Source organism: Vulpes vulpes, chromosome 1 (genome assembly GCF_048418805.1).
Source record: "Vulpes vulpes isolate BD-2025 chromosome 1, VulVul3, whole genome shotgun sequence".
NCBI lineage: Eukaryota > Metazoa > Chordata > Mammalia > Carnivora > Canidae > Vulpes > Vulpes vulpes.
In genome coordinates, this window is record NC_132780.1 from 139308353 (window position 1) to 139321076 (window position 12724).

Here is a 12724-nt window from a genome sequence, read left to right on the forward strand (position 1 = left end):
CTTAGACTTTAGTTCCTTTTCTGAATTATTAATAATTAATAATTAATGTCAGTTTTTCACTCTTTAAAATAATGCCATTCTATTATGATAAAATACATTTTTGCAAAAATTCAGAAATGTAGTAACATTTAATGAATGTGACCATGAAAAATATTTGTAGAGAAGTGCCAAATGACTTAGCACTTTTTCCAGTCTTGTACGTAAAGAAAAAAATTGCATTCGATTTGACAGTGAACCTATTTTTAAAATAGTCTCATACCAGTTCATTTCAAATAGTTCTATTAATAGTCCTTTTGGAAAATACCACACATATAACCTGTGAGTTTTTTCCCAGAACAACTAAGAAAATGTACCCTCTACACAGATGAACATTTTCTCTCTAATCTTTCATCACCCAGTACTATTTTTACAAAGGCAAACATTATAAAATACACAGAAAAGCAGCTACCTTAAACATGATTTTAATACAGTATTACTGTGGCAGCTGAATCATCAATATCTCCAGTTATTTTTTTAGGTTTATTTATTTATTAGAGAGAGAGAAAGACAGCACATGCACACAAGAGCATGGGGGTGGTTCAGAGGCACAGGGAGAGGGAGAGAGAATCTGAAGCAGACTCTGTGCTGAGCATGGAGTCCTAGGCGGGGCTCAATCTCTCAACCCTGAGATCATGACCTGAGCCGAAATCAAGAGTCCAACACTTAACCCACTGAGCCACCCAGGCACCTCTTCAGTATCTCCAATCAAATATACTGTTTTATACATGAAGAAGCTCCACTATCCCTTTTCTGATTGACAAAAAGAAAAAAAAAAAATCCCTGAATAAAACAGAAGCCAGCCTGAGACTTCTTTAGGCATTTCAGTCTATGGAGAGTATCTCCACACAAATTCATGATTACAGAACAGAATGTAAAACAGATCTGGGTCAGGTTCAAGTTAACAGCAATTAAAAATGTTTATGTTTAAGAAGGAAAGAAAAAGGAGCCGATTATCAACACTTAAAAGGATACTGCAATTTTAACTACTATTAAACTTCATGTTAAAAGGCTATGGCAGGGGCGCCTGGGTGGCTCAGTCGGTTAAGCATCCAACTCTTGGTTTTGGCTCAAGTCATGATTTCAAGGTCTTGAGATCCAGCCCCAGGAAGGGCTCCACACTGGGCCAGAATTCTGCTTAAGATTCGTCCTCTCCTTCTGCCTACTGCCCCCTACCCTCACACATGTTTTCTCTCTTCCTCTAAAAAAAATAAAATTTAATTTAACATCTGTAGCAGACAGCTCTACACTACTAGGTTTTTAGCTTACAAATAATGCAAACACATCAGCAGTTTTGAAATGCCATCGACTACAAAAACTTACAGACAAGTAACCAAGAATGGCTATCTAAATGGAAACTGTGTAAACACATCTAAAATTCCAAAAATAATTAGAACAACTGATTTTGTGGGGGGAAAACCCTCTGATAAAAATTTTAATTTCTTGACTTTTTTTAAATGACACAAACTTTTAACTTAAAATGGAAGGGAAAACAAGCTTTACAAGTGAATAGTTTCAACTCACTAAAATCATGCCATCAAGTAAGCCTGCATAGAAAAAATTTTCAAACTACTGGTTACATGTATACAAAATTAGAAATGCAGGTATTATAATCACAGTGCAAATCCATGGCAGTTTGTGATGACTTGTTACTAACTAAGATTGAGGAATAGAGGGACACCTGGGTGGCTCCGCAGTTAAGCGGCTGCCTTCGGCCCAGGGTGTGATCCTGGAGTCCTGGGATCCAGTCCCACATCAGGCTCCCTGCATGGAGCCTGCTTCTCCCTCTGCCCTTCTCTCTCTCTCTCTCTCTCTCACTCGCTCTCTGTGTCTCTCATGAATAAATAAATAAAACCTTTAAAAAAAAAAAGGATTGAGGAATAGACCTCAGGTCCTATTCAGTGACAACAGTTTCTGGCCTTTTAGTGACTATTCCCGCCAACCAGAAACAATGGATATATGAAGATGGGTGAGTGCATCTGCCGTGGTACTACTTTACGAAATTGAAGGTCGTCACCACCACCTAAATTGGAGCCAAAACTAGGGTCTTGTGGTCTTCTTACCTCCACTTCCTCCCGATGGGACCTGTCTGGTCTTCAAACCCACACCTCCTTCCCCAAGCCTCTTCAAAGGCCCATTGCACTAACGCATCCTTCTGCTGGGCTTGCTCCTCATCCAGGCAGCGCATACCATCCAGTCTCGGGACCTCAATCCAGCTTTTCCAGGTAACACAGACTCCGGTCAGAAGTGGGAGCCTTCACCTTGCCTGCCTCTCCTTCTAAGTCCAGGGTTTGTCACTGGCTGGAAAGCACTGGAGAGACACACTGGTTCCTGTGACCACTAGAGCAATTTCCCAGTGGCTGTCAGGGCAGGCGTTCTGGAAGCTCCGGGCCGATCTCTGCAGCACATGTACTTATTTTTTGCATTCTCAGCTCAGCTTCCTGGAGAACTTGTTCTTGAGTTCTCAAACTTGCGTCTCTGGTCCAGGACGAGGCATGGCACCCTTCCCACCCCAAGGCCGTACCGCCTGGCTCAGGACTTGCCGGGTACCTGCTGGCCTGCTCCATGCTGACCAACTTGATTGTCATATATTTAGTGTAGATGCAACACAGACACTCATGATTTCATAGACGCTGCAGGATAGAAGGGCTCCTGAGAGAGTCAGGAAGCAAGAGAACTGCAGCCTGAAATCCTTGCCTCCTGAGCACCTGTCTCCTGGGCTGGGCACCTCGGAGAGGGGCAGAGGCCCCTAGGGCTGCGGTCTCTAAGGGTTAGATTTGTCCTCCTCCCCCACCCTCTGCTCACCCTGGACCCCATGGCAAGGGGCAGTCTGTCAGAGATAAAGTTCAGCCAGGAAGTCCAGCCTGTCCCTGCACCACCAAGGCCCTGCCCAGGGGCCATCATATCCATTGGAGCATAGAGTCAGTTGTCATGCCAAGTGGGGGCTCCCCATCCAAGGCTCTGTCCACCCTGCCAACTCAATTCCTCTCAAACTGACCTGATACCCTTTTATTTGGACCCCAACTGCCTGACTGGTCCCTAAAGCCAGAACCAACAGAGCTGCTTTATTTGGGGCATCCTAGTTCTCGACCCTGAGAAGCTGGGTTTCTCTGGAATGAGTGAAAAATAGGGGCTCCCCTGCTTCTAGGAGACCTAGAGACCCAGACAGCACTGTGTCTCTCTGTGTCTGGCCAGAGAGATAGTCAGAGACAGTCTACACAGCAGGGGCCAGGCTCCCCCTGTTGTTGCCCATGGCAGACATGGAGTAGAGACCCTCAGGAAGGCATCATCTGGGAACTACAGGGGCCAACTGCCCTCCCAGGGCAGGTGCCTGGACTGGAACCCCATGAGGTAGATACTGCACTGACCTGGAGGGAAAGGAGTGAGGTGCTCAGCAGGCAAGTCTTGCTGCGTTAAGGCAAGAACCTGAGCTCAGAAATCAAAGAAGCCTGGGTTCCTATCCCAACCCCCTCTGGCTGTGTGACACTGGGAAAACCACTTGACCTCTCTGAGCTTTGGTATCTGCATCCCTGGAGGGAGGGGGATAATGTGACTCACTGCTGCATTCTGCACCATGAATAGCTGGGCAGGTGAGAATGAGAAAGGAGTGGCTCTTGCAGGCAAAATAGCACCTGCAAAGTGCCCGAGGTAGACAGATGACTTGACGGAGCCATGAGGTTGGACTATAGCAGTGAGACGGGCCTGCCGAGGGAGGCAGAGGCTCAACCACCAGAGCTAAGGCCTTGAGGTTTTTTTGACCACAGTTAGAAATGTATTTTACATCACTAGCTTATACACATACATATAATACATAGTGGAAACAAAAGCCTCACTGTTCTATACAAAGTTCTAGTCCATGGTATGTGTGTGCACCTGATTTTCCTGTTTTATTTCTTTTGAAAGTGCTTGTTCCAATCAACTAAACTGATTTCTAATGAGTTGTGAGCTGCAATTTGAGAAATATTGATGTACGTGGCATTGAACACATGTACGTGTGCACAAGCACACTGTCTTGCACACTCAACTGTCATTCCACACAAGTGATTAATCACAGGTTTTTGGGGAGCAGGGTGGTGTTGCTTCCTTCCTCCATGTCGCTGACGTTCGAGGCACATAGGATGCTCACTGCAAATTTGTTCATCAGGAGCAGGGTTGAAAGCTGGGAGAGAAGAGGAGCACAGCCCATCATACTTGGAGGCGTGAGGAACCTGAAGAGGACCCATTACCCATCATGCCTCTTGCTTTGGCTTCAGCCCTTTCCCTGGGCAAATAGAATGGAGACCCCCACAGTAGTAAGTACCAAGTCTCAGGCTTAAGAAAAACTGAGTGATCATTTGTGGGAGAGGAGTGACTGCTCCTGGGACTGTTATCAGGATTTGGAGAGTAAATGCCCAAGGAGATTGCTTTATATATCTTCTGTCTGGACATGGCTTGGAGGTGTGCCGGCCTTCCCTGTAGGAGTCTCCTGTTTCTCCCTAGCAGAGCTCTCAAACTATGGATGAGGCTTCTCCTGTGAGACTGGGGGTCCCTGAGGGCGGGGGTGTGTCTCCAATGGGGCTCCCTGAGGAAAGGAATTGTGTCCCGCCCCTCTGACTAGGGGCATGTGAAGGGGAGCGTAATGTGGGCCAGGACAGGGTCTGTATAGGATTACGGGGGGCAGAAGAATGGGAGAGACCTCAGGGAAAGGCTGCAAAGTAGCAGACTGTGGGACCCTTAGGTCAAGCAGGCTGGGTGGGCTCAGGGGCCTAGTGTGTGACCGTGCTGGTACAAGGTGGCGCTAAGGCCCCAGGTGTCTTTGTGTGGGACACTTGGGGCACAGCAAGGGCCTTACTTCAGGTTAAGATGACTTCAGAACCTCCCACTCTAGCTTCAGCTTTCCTCTTCCCTACAAGTCTGAAGTCCAATCTTAGAAGCTCTCCTACCCTGACTCACTTTGTGTGTAGACCTCCTCATGCAGAGGAACTTTTTGACCGCTGTCTGGGGCCCATGGGCTGGCTCAGGGTACCACTCTTTATCTCAGGGTCGTGAGGTCAAGCGCCATGTTGGGCAAGGAGATGACTTTATTTTTTTATTTTTTAAAAAGATTTTATTTATTTGTTCATGAGAGATACAGAGAGAGGCAGAGAGGAGAAGCAGGCTCCTGCCAGGAGCCTGATGCAGAACTCGATCCCAGGACCCCAGGATCACGCCCTGAGCCAAAGGCAGATGCTCAACCGCTGAGCCCCCCAGGCGTCCCTGAAGAAATGAGTTTAAAAACAAATGCTATCCACCCCATTCGTTAGTGGGTTGTGAGGTCAGCCCGGCAGATGCCCATGGGGGCTCTTCGCCTAATGCAGCTGTCTGGAACTGAATAGAGCAGAGTGCAGTTTAGGCAGCACAGCTCTGCAGGGCTTTGTATGTGCATGTGTGCGTGTACTGGTGTGTCCCAGCTCGCCGTGCAAAACGCTGAAAGGAGGGCAGCCCGGGTCGCTCAGTGGTTTAGTGCTGCCTTCAGCACAGGGTGTGATCCTGGAGACCCGAGATCGAGCCCTGTGTCAGGCTCCCTGCATGGAGCCTGCTTCTCCCTCTGCCTGTGTCTCTGCCTCTCTCTCTCTCTCTCGCTCTGTCTCTCGTGAATAAATAAATAAAATCTAAAAAAAAAAAAAAGAAAAGAAAAGAAAACGCTGAAAGGAACCCACACTCACACTGTCCTGTCCGGATGTACAAGCACAAACATGCACATGCCCGGAGGCACCCGCTTGCACACAGGCACTCACATCCAGCCTTGGGCTGCGCACAGGGCCTGCTCCCCGATGGGGGCCCTGCGTCCCCCAGTGCTCCCTGTGCAGGCACACCTTCCTCCTACCTGGGCAAGCAGGAAGAGCTCCCTGCAGTCCTCCTCTCTCCGTCCCTCCTCCCTTCTTCCCCCTTTTCTCTTCCTCCCTACCATCCGGCCCCCTCCTCTTCTGCCCTCCCTCCCTGTCCTCTCCCCTCCCCAAGGGAGCTGACTCCTCTAAGGCCCCACTAAGCACCCACAGCCTGGGAACTCCTCTCAGCCCAGCTGAGACCCAGGAAATCTCCTCTGTGTGACTCTGTTTCCCAAGGCCAAAATGAGGACTAATGGTCGGCCTTTACCACCGACATTTGACATCAAGCCAGCCAGTCCTATCTACCCTGTTCATTGGCTACCCTGTGGGCGAGCACAGCCTCAGTTTCTCTTGCCAGTAGGGCTGGGAACTTCCAGAGTCTCTCCCTGGCCCTTGACCAGCTTCCCCTTGAAGCCCTCAGGCCTGTCCAGAGGGGCTGGGAACCGGTGCTCCTGCACCCTGTGTCTTCCTGAGACTCTGCTGGGAGCCAGCAGTGGGGAGCACAGCAGGTTAGAACAAGCTGTAGGAAGTTGTCTGAACCATGCTAGACTTAGCCATGCTCGGGTCTCCTTGGGTGAGGTTGTGGAGAGGCCTGGGGTTTGGGGATTGGGTGGTGGGGAGGGGAGTCCCAGGCTTGGGATATCCAAGACCAGAAAATCTAATCACAGAGCCTGGATAAAGAGTAGGAACTGGGATTGTTCCAAGAGTTCCAAACCCAACATTGATAATGGGTCCAGGAAGCTCCATGTCTGGAGCTCTGGTTGGAGTCCCAGTCCAGATCCTGGCCGATCTAGTTTAGGTTCCAGAGAGGTCAGCCTGTGAGTGGCAGTGCAGCCTAGTGTGGAACATCTGGGTGAGGTAGGAGCCTGGGACCTGGCACAGGGAGCTGGGGACAGGTAGCCTCGGTAAGGCCCTCCCTCAGCAGGTATGGGCACCTTTCCCTGAAACCTTGACACCCAAAGGGCTTGGATTCCCATGCCCACTAAACAGGGACACTAAGACCTTGAATAGGAAGGGGGACCCAAAGCCCCAGGGTGTCCTCATGCACCCAGCAGTGATGGGGGAGACAAAGGATCCAGAGGCCTCCAACACTCCCTAGAGCTACCCTGATTGCTTTCCTGGCTGAACATCCCCTTTTCCAGATGCTGAGGGAGTCTGGAAGGGGTCTGGCTGACCTTCCCTAGATCCTCCTCACCCTTCATGGTCTACCTTCTTTAGCAAGCTTTCCCCCATCACCAGCTGTGACATAGGGATCTGGTCACTATGCTGTGACCATCCTAACAGATCTCAAACGGGGCTCTGTGCCTAGTACCCACTGGGCCCTCTATGTGCATTTTCTTATTAACACACAACATTATGAGGTAAACATTATTAGTTTCCCTCAATAGATGAGGAAACAGGTACCGAGAGGGTGAGTGATCTGCCTGAGGTCACACAGCTTTCAAATGGCAGAGGCACGCGTCCCCTACTCCTGTTTGTGTGAGCCTCACTTCCTCACCTGCCAGCTTCGGAGAGTTGAGGCTCTGTCAGGATTCAGCCCACACAATCTGGATTCTGGATCCTGGGCCCGCTGTGTCCAATGTTTTCTTGGGATATCAAGACTGCTAGACTTGTAGGATTGTGCATCGTGCTCCGCAGCTCAAGCCTGATATATCAATATATTGATCTACTCCTCAGGCTCCTTAGTCCCAGGGGAAGTGGAGCTCAGTAGGAAAGAGGTCAGAACCAACCCGTTGGGCCAGAGATGCAAAGAGCCTCAAAGAACATCCGGAAATTCTTCCCCATCCCCACCCAGCCCTGTGCCCCATGGCCTCCACTCTTCCCACCCAGGCTCCCATCTCCTTCCAAGCCCTCCCGAGACTTGGCTGCCCGACTCCCCCCCACCCAAGCAGCACACAGGCAAAAGGAGAGTTGCACCGCATCTCATTCCCTTCCCCAAAGGGTCAGTCTCCAGCTTCCCCACATCTTGCCCCAGCTGCATTCCTTCTGGGACCTTCTCACTCAAGGGGCATTCTCACTGGGCCCAGAAAGCGAGGAAGGCAAGTGGCAGGAAGGCTTCCTGCCAACCACAGCAGGCATACTACAGCTTCTAGAAGGGCTAGGGTGAAGGACCCAGTGATGCAGCAAAACTCATGCTCTATGGCCCATAGAGAATCCCCTCCTGGACACTTCTTTCTGATGCCCCCAGCCCCCAGCCATGCTGTCCTGTCATCTCTGTGTTCGTGGCAAGAGCTGGAGCCTCTAAATTCCAGGAAAGACCCAACTACATCCAGAACCGTTATGTCAGAAAGAACCGTGTTCTGGTGAAAACATCTGCCATTTACTGAGCACTTACTGTGGGCCAGCTGCCATGGTTCATGCTTGGCAGACATTCTCTTATTTTGATCCTCACCACGATTTCATGAGAGAGGGATGTTATCATTCCTCTGTCACAGGTGAGGAAACCGAAGCACAGAGGAGTCCAAGTGTGAGTAAGTGGTGGCGCCAAGTTTCAAAGTTCAGCATCCTTGGCAGAGGGACAAGACAGCCACATGTGGATCTGTGGGCAGAATTAGGCCCTAATGAGAGGCATTTATGGACATCATAACACTGATTGGAGGGAGGACTTTTGAGATAGCCATCTCTCCCTCCTGGGAAGCATGTGAGCAAAGACCTGATAGATATCTCCAAGAATCCAGTCAAAAGGATCCCTGGATGGCTCTTAGCTCAGCTGAGCTACGAGATTGTATCCTGGACTCTGATTCCACAGATGCAGAGCCCCTGGGGCTCCCCGCAGGGCCCCCACCTCTGCCTCAGCTCTCCTTTTCCTTTAGCCTCCTCTCTGGAGTCCAAGGGTCCCTCATTATAAAAGTCCCTGCCTGGTGCAGCGGTTTAGCGCTGCCTGCAGCCCGGGGTGTGATCCTGGAGACCTGGGATCGAGTCCCACATCGGGCTCCCTGCATGGAGCCTCCTTCTCCCTCTGCCTGTGTCTCTGCCTCTCTCTCTCTCTCTCTCTATGAATAAATAAATAAAATCTTTAAAAAAAAAGCCCCTGCCCCTGCGAGCATGATTCCCCTTTACGGTATTGGTCTGAGCGCACCCCAGAGCTCAGAGAAGCCCTAACCTGACCAGAGGAACCTTCCTGTGAGGCCCAGACACCTGGGGGGGGGGGGGGCAGGTGGGGCTGGGCCGGTTCCTGCCCGGCCCTCTACAGGCCATCTACAGAACCGGGAGCCGTTCGGAGACAGTGCAGGAGCAAAGGGGCCCACCTAAGTGTTCTTCAATAGATGAATGGATAAGGAAAATGTGGTCTGCACAATGGAATATGATACAGCCATTAAAAAGATGCAGTCCTGCCATTTGTGACAACATGGATGGGCCTAGAGGACATCACGCTTGGTGAACTAAGGCCGAGAAAGACAAATACCATACAGTTTCACTTATAAGTGGAATCTTAAAAAAGTGAATAAACAAACAAAAAGCAGAATGCGACCAGTAAATACAGAGAACAAATTGATGGTTGTCAGTGGGAAGTGGCTGGGGGTGGGGTGGACAAAAGGGGTGCAGGGGAGTGGGAGATACAGACTTCTAGTCATGGAGTGAATAAGTCACAGGGTTAAAAGGCACAGCTTAGGGATACCGTTGATGATACTGTAACAGCCACTTGACAGACGGCAGCTACACCTGCGAGCATGGCATAAGTAGAAACCCGTCAAATAAAAAAAAAAAAAAAGGGGGGGGGATCCCTGGGTGGCGCAGCGGTTTCGCGCCTGCCTTTGGCCCAGGGCGCGATCCTGGAGACCCGGGATCGAATCCCACGTCGGGCTCCCGGTGCATGGAGCCTGCTTCTCCCTCTGCCTGTGTCTCTGCCTCTCTCACTCTCTCTCTATCATAAACAAATAAAAAAAAAAAAAAAATTAAAAAAAAAAAAAAAAGAAACCCGTCAAATCACTAAGTTGTACACCGAAACTAACGTAATTTGTGGGTTAACTATACTCAAATTAAAAAAGAAAACTTAAAAAAAAAAAAAAAAGCAACGGGGGCAGGCTCTGGGGGGAGCGCATTCACCTGTGCATCAGGCAAGGCCCCGGCTGGGAATTCACAAGGATTCCTGGGTAGAAGCCCTGGAATGTGGCCTCTGCAGGCCCAGTCTTACATGCCAGAGCTCCTGCCACTCTCTCTGCAGCCCACCCAAGGGCTCTAAGCCCCTTCGGGTCAGGTGGAAGCATGGAAAGACACACGCCTGGCATGCAGCCCGGGCTCAAGCCACTAATTACCTTCACGCCCTAAAGCAAGTCACTTTACCTCTTGGCCTGTTTCCTCCTCTGCACAGTGGTGATAACAATCCAGCCCAGCAAGCCCAGGAGAGATAAATGGTGGAGAGAGCCCTATGGAAAGCAGACAGTGTTTATACCATTGTAGACTGCTATTATTACCCAGGGGTGGGCTTGGGGAGGGCCCCTCCTGGTCTGACCTGAAATGTCACTCCCAGACAGGATGCTGGCTCCCATCCTTTCCTGAGGGCAGCCCAGGGGGGTGGGTAGGGCCTGTTTCTAAAGCAGGGAACTGAGCACTCAGCAAACATTCACTGATGTTGGTGAGGATCTTTGAAATGATTCCATCAGGACACCACACCCTGACATCCGTAGGGCAGGCTCCCTGAGGGAGCAGTGGTCGCCCTCCTGGGCCTCACTCCCACCCTCCATTTCCCGCCTGGAGATCCAGCTGTCTGCTCACACCCCATCCACCCCGCCACTGGGAAATTCCTGCAGTTGAACTCTTGGGGCAGAGGCAATGACCTGGGGAGGGGAGCAGGAAGGCTGGCAGCCACATTGGGCTAAATCTTCTGGAAGTCCCCAGGCTCTACAATTATGTGCCTGGAAGCTACTAGGACTTGGTCTGGGACTACCCCAGAGGAGGCTGGCCATCCCTTGCGCCTTTCAGCAGGGGTGCAGTAGTGGGCCTGGGGTCTTGGGAACGAGACATGTGACTTCCAGGAGTTTCTTCCTCTGGAACAGCTTTTATTTTTCAAAAGATTTTATTTATTTACTCATGAGGGACAAGGAGAGAGGCAGAGGGAGAAGCAGGCCTGTGGGGAGCCCAATGTAGGACTCAATCTCAGGACCCCAGGATCATGACCTGAGCCAAAGGTAGATGCTCAACCACTGAGCCCCCCAGGCACCCCATGAAACAGCTGGGTTGTTAGCTTGCCCACTGTCTACTTTCCAAAGTGGTGTCATGTTCGTTATCTCATTGGCTACTTTTCCCAGTCAGCTCCGTGTTTTCTAGGTACAAAAGCTGAGGCTGACTGGGAGTGAGCCGTTGCTCAAGGGACCATAGATAATAGCCGAGTCAGATTCAGAATCCCGTCTCTTGACTCAAGCATGGATCCCCTGCCATTGTCCGTGAGGAGGGGTCCGAGCAGACCTGTGAGTCCCTGGCATGGCCAGGGCCCCTGGGCCCGTCCCAGCATGGTTGTACCTTTCCCGTCATGGGTCTCCTATTTGGAGAGACTAGCACTCCTGACTAGGAGCCCCCAAAGGAGGAGCAGGACTAGTGTGGGGAGGACAGGGAGAAAGCAGAGCAGAGTTGCCTGGGTGGGCTGCAGAGAGGAGGTCACCCCCTACTGCAAGGTGGAAACACTTCCCAGCCTGGAGCAGTCATCCCTCTGGTCCAGAGATCAGAAGGAGGTAGAAGGAAGGGTCTGGTGCCAGCTCTGCCACAGTAGCAGCTGCTGTACCCGGGGCCCCTCCTGGGGCCCAGGTGAAGGGCTTCTCACATCCTGCTGTGGCCAGTTCTCTCTTCACCCATTTCACTGACAAGAGAGTGACATCCAAGGGTGGAGAAATCTGGAAGATAGTCAGTTCGATCCCCACCCAGGGGAGAGAGCAGTCCCGGAATTGAAGCCTGGGCAGTGTTGTTCTGGACAGCAGGTGGGGAGGGAACAGGGTAGGCCTCACCTTGGCTGGTTTCCTTAGGACAGGTGTGCTTGCTCTCCAGGGCAGGGAGCTGGGGCACAAACAATGACCAGAGACAAGGTTTGTCCCCGTCTTGGGCAAACCTTGTTCCCACTCCTCCCTGAGACCCCCAGTGGCTTATCGCAGATGCTGGATTTCTTTTAAATTAACCATTCAGGGGGCTGAGATAGAAATGGAGTCTTGGAGGCAGGGAGGCCGGCGAGAGGAGGAGGTGGCAGCGGCCTCAAGATAAGTAAAGGGAGCTCCTGCAACAATGCACCAGGCAGGGGGTTTATGCAGTGCTGTGCAGGCCCCAGGCTTCCATGCAGGTGTCCAGATGTGGAGCCTCTGCCAGGGCTGACCCCTGTGGTAGGGCAGAGGAACCCCAAAGTGTCCATTCCTGGGGAGCGGTTCTCTGGGAAAATAACTAAGCAAGCCTGATTAGTGGGTTATATATTACACTGTGTTTTTTCCTTTTGCTATTCCTGGGCTTTTAGCAAAGTCCTGTTTGAAGGTTCTAGCCTTGATCTAGCCATGCTGCGGGTGCCAAAGGAGGATCCAGGGTCCACCTCTGGGCCAAAGTGTTAAAGGAGATCAGTACCCCTAGGACCCGCCTAGTGGCAGAAGGGAAATCAGTAAGGGGTCCCAGAGAAGGTAAAGCTGGTACAGCCTCCGCCCCCCGCTCCCCAACCCCTACCCTTCCCCACCAACTCAGGAGGGTCAGGGTGTTCCCATTAAAGCAGATTTCCTTCCAGATCCCCTTTCTGCATCCAGGACTCCAGCTATCCTGTCGCTTTCCTTTGGTAGCACATCCATCCCTGGCAACTTCAAGTTCTGGGAGAGGGCTTCTTGGAGGAGAAAAAGAAATGGTCGCAGACCTGCACAAAAGCCACAACCACCCCAAAT

At 51.0% G+C, this 12724-nt stretch overlaps 1 pseudogene; it reads right to left on the minus strand.

Annotated features, from left to right (window-relative positions):
- Positions 1-1933: 1933 nt before the first annotated feature.
- LOC112914165 (core-binding factor subunit beta pseudogene) lies at positions 1934-4259 on the minus strand (annotated as a pseudogene).
- Positions 4260-12724: the final 8465 nt, after the last annotated feature.